This window comes from Achroia grisella, unplaced genomic scaffold, assembly GCF_030625045.1.
Source record: "Achroia grisella isolate CSIRO2021 unplaced genomic scaffold, CSIRO_AGI_Agris_v1 utg1112, whole genome shotgun sequence".
Lineage (NCBI taxonomy): Eukaryota > Metazoa > Arthropoda > Insecta > Lepidoptera > Pyralidae > Achroia > Achroia grisella.
In genome coordinates this window covers 1,454,998-1,465,041 of record NW_026712582.1, presented here as the reverse complement: position 1 = coordinate 1,465,041, position 10,044 = coordinate 1,454,998, and positions in this window count along the sequence as shown.

Below are 10,044 nucleotides of genomic sequence, written 5' to 3'. Positions count from 1 at the left end.
GGGCAGAACTACTTGCGTCAAACGTTTGTAGGTGAAACGGAGCATTCATAGAAAACAAGCGATTAATTGTCAATGAGCCTCTTGGGAATACTCGATGGCGCTTTGAATCGCCGCTGAAACTGGCGAATTGTAATTGGGAGATATTTCTGAGTTGCCTTAAGTATCGCATTAGGGAAGGGATAAAGAAATACCCATTATACTTATGAATAAAAATGTTTTTGCCGTGCGAGAAATAGAACCTAGGACCATCGGAAAAAGGCAGTGTGCTAAACCGCTAGACGACAGTGGTCATCGATACTCGGGGAAGATTGCACAGGATACTTTAAAGTTACATATGTATAAAATAATAATAACGGAGCATCTCATAAATTTTCTGTATTACATTTATCCTATAAATGTTACAGTATAATAAAAACCAGCCAATGTTTATTCCAATAAAGATTAGTAAAGAACTATAGGAAATTCAATCTGGCCAATAAAATCGACTATGCTACGTCGTGCGTAGAATCTTCCAATTGAAGATTTGTGAAAACTCCTTTGTGACGCCGATAAAGGGATATCACGGGCAGAACTACTTGCGTCAAACGTTTGTAGATGAAACGGAGCATTCATAGAAAACAAGCGATTAATTGTCAATGAGCCTCTTGGGAATACTCGATGGCGCTTTGAATCGCCGCTGAAACTGGCGAATTGTAATTTGGAGATATTTCTGAGTTGCCTTAAGTATCGCATTAGGGAAGGGATAAAGAAATACCCGTTTCGTTTACCGTTAAAGATTTTAATGAATAATTTGACGTGTTCAGACTAGTTGTTATTTTGTGATATTTTTTTTATGCTGTTCTTGTATAAAAGTAAAATAACCCTGGACAATTAATATAGCGCCATCTAGTCCCACGGTAAGTAGAGCTTGTGTTATGGGTACTAGACAAATGATATAACCACAAAGTTTTTTTTGTAAATACATACATAATATACATAAAAAACGCCCAATCCGATTCAAACAGTCATGCTCGTATATTCGTAGCGTGCAAGGAATCAAACCCACGACGATCAGAAGGAAAGCGGTGTTATGGGTACTAGACAACTGATATAACCACAAAGTTTTTTTTGTAAATACATACATAATATACATAAAAAACTAATATACATAAATAATCGTAGCCTGCAAGGAATCAAACCCACGACGATCAGAAGAAAAGCGGTGTCCTATATATATAAAATCCCTACTGGGAAAATTTGTAGTGTAATCTTTTTTTTTTTTTATAACACAGGGGACAAACGAGCATGCGGCTCACCTGATGATAAGTGATTACCGCCGCCTATGACCACCCGCAATACCAGGGGAATTGCAAGTACGTTGTCGGCCTTTTAAAAAGGAATAAGCTCTTTTCTTGAAGTATTCAATATCGTATCGGTTCGGAAATACCATTGCTGGAAGGTGATTCCACAATGTGGTTGTGCACAATCGGTCCCGAGTAAAACCGTGATATACTACTAGTGAGAAATGAAATGTGAGATAACAAACTTATAAATATTAACACAGTTACATTTAATTAACAATGACGTGGGTGAGTAATAAATCAGTAAATCATTTGATTAGAAATCTGTATAAACATTCTTATAAATAATGTATTTTTGGGGCTGTTCAAGAAGTTTCCTTAGAAAAACATCTTATTTCCTAATGGATGTAATGAGAGCATAAATTCTCTTATTTAAAAATTTGCTATTCATTATATTGTCTAGCAAGTACAAGTAGCTAATTAATAATTTAATTAGATTTTTATAACAGTAATTCTGAAAAGATCAATTAATACTAATTAAGCGTTAATTACATTTTTTAAAGTAGTCATAACATCATATTTTCTTTCTTTTATCAACCAGAGGGATAAAAGAAAGAAAAGATGCTAAGTCATACCAAGCCAATTGCCAGGAACTTAACCGTAACTTCTTAGCATTTCATGGGTGCCCAGTTCATGTGGCAGAGAGGGAAACTCAAGAAAGAGGGTGTAAATGTTATGTTGCTACAAAGCTGAATTGAATGATATGTTATATATAAAATTCTCGTGTCACAGTTTTCGTTCCCATACTCCTCCGAAACGGCTTGACCGATTCTCATGAAATTTTGTGAGCGTATTGAGTAGGTCCGAGAATCGGCCAACATCTATTTTTCATCCCCCTAAATGTTAGGGGTAGTCCACCCCGAATTTTTTTTTATTTTATGGCAAAACAACGTTTGCCGGGACAGCTAATTGTCTATATAATAATAATAAAAAAATCATTAATTTTAATGATAACAAAATAGTACACACGAGGCGAAGTACCAAAACGCCAAAAGGAAACAGACCGTTTATTTACTACGTTGCTACATAGCAGAATGATATTTTCTATTTAATAATATTAAAAAACTTTTTTTAATTACACCAAAACAATACATACGTAAAAAAGTACCCAAACGCAAAAAGGAAACGGTTAAAAAAAAACAGACTGTAATTGTTATGTTGCTACATCGCAGCATGATATTTTATATTTAATAACAATAAAAAAAATTTTTTTTTTTTAATTACACCAAAACAACAAGGTCATGTTCCAAAACGCCAATAGGAAACGGTTCAAAGAAAACAGACTGTGTAATTTTATATTGTTACATCGCAGCATGCTATTTTCTATGTAATAATAAAAAAAAACATTTTAATTACATCAAAACAATACACACGAGGCAAAGTACCAAAACGCCAAAGGAAACAGACTGTGTAATTATTACATTGCTGCATAGCAGAACGATATTTTCTATTTAATAATAAAAAAAAAACTTTTTTTTTAATTACACCAAAACAACAAGGCAAAGTACCCAAACGCAAAAAGGAAACGGTTCAAAGAAAACAGACTGTGTTATTGCGATAATCCTCTTTTTGAATTCGATAAAGAGTGTTTCCAATTTATTTGCTTCCGAACCACATTAATATTACACGTACATTGAAATTCGTGAATAAGCGTAATTCATTTCCTTCAATCCCCAAAGTGGCAGTTTTTAAAGTGGTACGAACAAAGGGCAATATACGGAGGTTCCTGTTATTGTGTGATACCCTAATTTGAACAACATGCAATGCTATTATTTAATAAAATTATACACAACCCTTGGGTATTGCTTGCTTCGCAAACTAATATTGAACTGTTCATTCACATTTCATGTTAATTTTTTATATTACAATAGAAATGGTACAGAAAAAATTTCTACGCCGATTACAATATAAGTTTTACCATAGCCATCTTTCTTATGACAGACTTTTGAAGAAATTTGATTTATTAAATCTAACATCGCGACGCACACAACTTGAGATTATGTTTTTATATGATATAGTCCAAAATAAATATGATTGCACCTCTTTGACAAACCAGATAAGTTACCGAGTTCCATCGCGAGCACAAATGAGAACGTTTAGAAAACAGGAATTGTTCGCTGTTAACAGATGTCGTACAAACTCTATTTAAAGCATATAATGATAAGTTCTCTAATATATATATTTGCTATTCACATTATTCAAAAAGATGGTTGGTCCGAATTTGTCACATACCCACTTAACTTAATAGATGTTAATTTTTATTCTTAGTGTTAGGGTTCGCATGGATATTTTCGAAAAATCTGATATTTTATATTAAAAGAAGGTAGTTTCATTATTACTCGGTATCGTTAAACTAGTTGCGTATAACCCCCACTCATATCTTCTCTGTATAAAAGGGAGGGTTTTTGTAAGCCGCGGCATTCGGTCCTTGAGTACAGGATGTGCTGGTTGTATTTTAATTGCTATGAATAGAGACATAGTTAAATTAATGTTATTTTATTATAACACATACTTTTACTAGTACATAAAGTTGATATATCTAACATTAGTAATTCATTTTTTTTTATTTATTATTATTATTTTATTTTATTTCATTTTTCGCTTTCTTATATTAATAGATAAGTTGCATTTTGAGTCGATATTTGTAACTTTGTATAAAATTCACCACTACTCTAGACAAATTTGCATGATTATATAATTATTGTCTTAAGTAAACTGTGATTAACGTCGTTGGTGATACATTTATCTTTCATTTCGTCACATATTGTATGTATATTTAATATTGTATTACTGTTTGTTAGTCCTAAATAAATAAAAAAAAAAAATATAGCAAATAAACTGACAGCCTATATAATGACTCGGTAGTCTAGAGGTTTAGCTTACCGCTTTTAAAACTGAACTATGTAAACCGATACAAATATTATATTCACATTGTTTGTGTCGATCTGGGTGTTTTCTGTGTATATTATGTATATATTTACAAAAAAAAATCTATCTATTTATATCAGTTGTCTGCTTAGCTCAGGACTACACGGCGCTGTGTAGTGATGTGTGAATAGGACAATTCACACAGCGCAAGTAACACAAGCTCTGCTTATTTTGATCATATATATATATAAGCAGAGCTTGTGTTAAAAACTATATTTATAATAATAATCATTTATTCAGCATCATAGTACAGAGTACAAATATAGAAAACATAAAAACTAATATCGCTATGAGCTGAAAGGGCTTCCACTCAGCTGGTGCCGCAGCGTGTGAATTTATATATAGTATATATAATGAATATATATAGTATATATAATATAGCATAGTATAATATTATATACTGTATTCTAAATATGAGTTGTTTATTATCTGTAATACAAGCTCTGCTTAGTTTGGGACTAGACGGTGCTATATAATTTTTTTTTTATTAATAATTGTATTGCGCTGTGTAATTTGTCCTGAAATATTATTATTATTACAAAATAGGTTTTATGTTAAAATTACTCATATTATTGTTACGTACCAAATTTCCTCTCTCTTTCCTGCAGTCTATAGAACTTATTTTTTGAAAATGGATGGAATTATATATCCATCTCTTTTCATGAAATGACTTATAATATAATCATTATGACTGTTTAATTTGTTCCATAAGCACATGCATAATACCAGTTACTCATCAGATAGTACAAACTCATTTCTACGACCTCCGTGGTCCAGTGGTCTAGCACACAGCTTTATATCGATGGTCGCGGGTTCGATTCCTTACACAGCACAAACATTTGTATTCATGAATATTATTGTTTGTATCGGTCTGGGTGTTTTCTATGTATAATATGTATGTATTTACAAAAAAAATATATATCTATGTATATATATCAGTTATCTAGTACCCATAGCACAAGCTGTAGCTAGCTTAACTTGGGTCTAGATGGCGCTATGTGAATTGTACTTAGACTATTATTATTAATATTATTTTTCTACCAATACATCAAATTGAAAGTATTATAGTACTCTTTGATTAATTAAATAATATACTCCTTGTAATCTTGTATTTGAGAGCTCGTATGTTGTACCCAGTGGTATCGCGGATTCGATTCCCGCGTACTCCACTCATCATTTGATTTTAGACTTTATGCAATAGATATTAATATATAAAAGGGCTTGCCTCCTAAACTGTTGTCTAACTGCCTAGTGTCATCTTAAAACTAAAACACATTTTTATAAAGCAAACTGCTTTATGAGTGAAATAAGCGATGTTAAGGAATCCACTCAGAGAAATTTTTACATAGTTATAATAATAATTATATATTTATTAATTAATAATCATAGCAATCAAAGCAATTAACTTTCAGGTTTTTTTTTCTGTTTTTTTTATTGTATGTACTAATGTAATTATGTAATTATTAATGGAATTAATTTTAGATAATTGAAAGATTAATAAGGTACAAAAATATAATTTATAAAAAATTGATATTAAATAAATTGAATAACATCTTTTTTTTTTTTATTAATTTTTACACAATGATTTTTTACACAAATTTACACAATATTAATTTATAGGCCGTATCTGTGCTAGGAAATTCCTGTGTTACAGATGTTATTTCCTTCCACAATGGTTGGTACAATTACACAAATTTTACGTAGCTTTGACGCACTTTAATTTTTACTATCTTATATGACATCTGATGAATTTCTTTATACTTTTATAGTTGTGTGTGTAAATTAATTTATTTATTTTAAAATGTATAAGTTAAACACTCGTAGAGCTCGGTATGCATCTGCATCTGACAGGTGTAAGGCATCATATGCATGTACTTTAAAGTTAATTTTGATACTGCATCTTAGAACTATATGCGGGTGCAAATAACAGACTGTTTAGAAGGTTTACGCTGAATATTAGCGCCGCAAATTTTACTCGAGGGAAACATTATTTAATGTTACTGTATCGGAATAAGTAGAGCTTTGCGAAGTGTAGGAATCTTGAAATTTCGCTTGCAAATTCGTTGGAAATGAGATGTATATATATATTTTTTAACTAGCTACTCGCCCCGGCGTCGCACGGGTGTATGTGTATTTTTTATATATATAGACCTTCCTCTTGAATCACTCTATCTATTTAAAAAAAACCGCTTCAAAATCCGTTTTTAATTTTAAAAATCTAAGCATACATAGGGACGGATAGACCGTGACAGCGACTTTGTTTTATAATATATAACTAGCTACTCACCCCGGCTTCACAGGGGTGTACATGTATTATATATATATATATATATATAAACCTTCCTCTAGAATCACTCTATCTATTAAAAAAACCGCTTCAATATCCGTTTTCAGTTTTAAAGATTTAAGTATATGTAGGGCCAGACAGACAGCGACAGCGACTTTATTTTATACTATATAACTAACTACTCGCCCCGGCTACGCACGGGTGTACATGTATTATATATATAAACCTTCCTCTAGAATCACTCTACTTATTAAAAAAAACCGCTTTAAAATCCGTTGCGTAGTTTTTAAGATTTAAGCATACATAGGGACGGACAGACAGCGACAGCGACTTTGTTTTATACTATGTAATGATGAATGATAATGGTATACTGCATCCATCTCTGCTAACATTTTTTTTCTATCAGTCATTCGGAACGGTTGCGTGTTGCTCTTTTCAAGTCAGAAAAAGATCTACGCTCTACATATGCCGTAACTAGGTGACACGATGCTGTTATTCTGCAGTTACCTTCATCTTCACATAAATTCAAATTCAAATTCAAAATATCTTTATTCATGTAGGTCTATTACAGACTCTTATGATATGTCAAATCTACCGTCAGTTCGGAATGATATCGACATAGTATATAACTGCCTTGTACATGTTTATAATTTTTTTTTTTAAACAGCCATGTATAGTTTTAGTTTATAAATCTCAAACTACATTCAAAATTTAATGCTTCCTCTTTATAATAGTAATATCTTTACATATTTGACGACCTCGGTGGTCTAGCGGTCTAGCACACCGCTTTACGTCCGATGGTCGCGGGTTCGATTCCTCGCACGGCACAAAAATTTGTATTCATGAGTATGATTGTTTGTCTGGGTGTTTTCTATGTATATTATGTATGTATTTACGAAAAAAAATATCTATGTATTTTGTATCAGTTATCTAGTACCCATAACACAAGCTTTAGCTAGCTTAACTTGGGTCTAGATGGCGCTGTGTGAATTGTCCTGAGATTATTATTATTATAGTATAAATCAAAGTAGTCGCCGTTGTCTGTTCGCTTATATCTTTTAAGCGACACAAATGATTTTAATGTAGTTTTCAGCAATAGATAGCGTGATTCAAGAGGAGGGTTTATATAAACCCGAAAAACCCTAAAAACCCTAAAAATAGAATAGAATAGAAAATAATTTATTCAAATAAGCTTACATTGAAGCACTTTTGAATAGTCATTACACTTTTTTAATCTACCGCTCATTCGGAAAGCTGTCTCATCACAAGAAGAACGAGCAAGAAATTTGCGTGTTGCTCTTTTCAATAATTTTATTATTACTTTGCATTTTTTAGTTTAAATGTGTGAATACAAACCACCAATTTGCACTAATTCAATTAAATACTCAAATAGAAAAATATTGAATATATAACTAACTGGTTAAATAATTAATAAGAGGAAATCAGTCATAGTGATTAGAGCAGACCAGTCCCTACAAGCAACACCCGTTCACGAGTATGACGGATGAGCCAGCCATCACTGCGCTCGACCCTATTTTAGGGAGCCCAATGACCCGGCCCACCACGCCGCTACAAGTCTGGACATTTTAGTGAGCATGACTACTCTTATATATAAAAATTCTCGTGTCACAGTTTTCATTCCCATACTCCTCCGAAACGTGAGCGTATTGAGTAGGTCTGAAAATCGGCCAACATCTATTTTTCATCCCCCTAAATGTTAGGGGTAGTCCACCCCTAAATTTTTTAGTTTTTATTTTTTTATGATACAACATACAAAAATACATACAATCCTAAATTTTCACCCTTCTATCATCAACCACTATTTTTTTATAGCGTTATTAATTTATATGACAAAACAACGTTTGCCGGGACAGCCAGTATACATAAAAGAAGCCGAGAAATTCAAAGATTTGTAATGCAGCCGGACGAAGACGAGATAGGTCGCTATTACTATATAAATAGATATATATTATGACTACATACTAGTGGTGCTGTTCATCGATTTTCGTCACTCATTAATTTTTCACTTCGTTCATCAATCGTCAATTTTCCAAAAAGTATCTCTACCTTACCACAAACTCTGCTTCTCTAACGCTAAATAATATGAGTTCTCTATATTTACAACAAAAAAGTATAATGCTCGATACGAGAACAGACTTCCGTATATAATACACAAAACATTTGTTATCTGTGCCCTTAAAGTGACACAAATATGACAAAAGAATGAAAAAGAAGGATTAACTATATTTAAAGTGCAACGAACCGAGACTTGTAAAGGACATGGATGAATATATTTCCCACAACAAAACTGTATACACATGTTTATCCCTTTACTCAAAGAAAGATAGCCGGAAAAAATTCAGAAAAGACTATCACGGTCCGATTCATCGCGGTAACAATAAGCTGTTATAAATTCCACGCGAATTTCAACCCTACGACAACCGTTGTACGGTCGAGGAGAACTGCGCTAATATTTTTGTGAGCATGTAACTGTAAGGTCGTAAAAATAGCGTCCTGTTTACGAGCGGCCGATGATGGCCGAAGGTACCCGAACGATATATACAGTCAACAGCTACGCTGCGACCGTGCTGAAGGTTCAGGGGTGGATAGACTTGAGTTATCTTGTTTATTTATTTTTTTTTCTCCGAGTACATTTGCGATCAGTCCCAGGACTATAAGCGAATATGTTCTGTGATGCTATCATGTAGAGCGGCTTCCCATTGGAAACCTTAGTCATCTGTATCCCAGAGCTACTGCCGATCTTCTAGCTCCAGGATATGATGGCGTTTTAGTCGTCTCACATGCTGTACTATGGTGAGTTATCGAGCAAGTTTGTTGGGGTGTATCTTGTTTATAGAAAGAGATTTATTAGTGTCATAAATATATAACGTAATATCTAAATATTTTATGCCTTATAAACTATATAATACGGTTTGAATTTCCGTGTAGATATATTTATTGACGACCTCGGTGGTCTAGCGGTCTAGCGTATCGCTTTACGTTCGATGGGCGCGGGTTCTATTCCTCGCACGGCACAAACATTTGTATGCATGAGTATGATTGTTTGCATCGGTCTGGGTATTTTCTATGTATAATATGTATGTATTTACGAATCAGTTGTCAAGTACCCATAACATAAGCTTTAGCTAGCGTAACTTGGGTCCAGATGGCGCCGTGTGAATTGTTCTGTGATTATTGTTTATAGAATATTGGATTTACAAAATAATAGTATCTGTTATAGATTTCAAATCGTTATTAATTAATTAATTAATATTAAGAACATGAATGAGACTTTGATTGTTGCCTCTTTATACTTTATCTACTAACATTTAACCTGTATCCTGATATTGTGTGGAAATAATTGAGAAGTCATTCGAAGAATGGAGAACTATTAATTCCGGTCAATTAACTTGTTCTGCATACGTGGACAAAGTTGCGGGTAAAAGCTAGTAGTTTCTATGTTACCTAATGGAAATGTTCACGAACCCG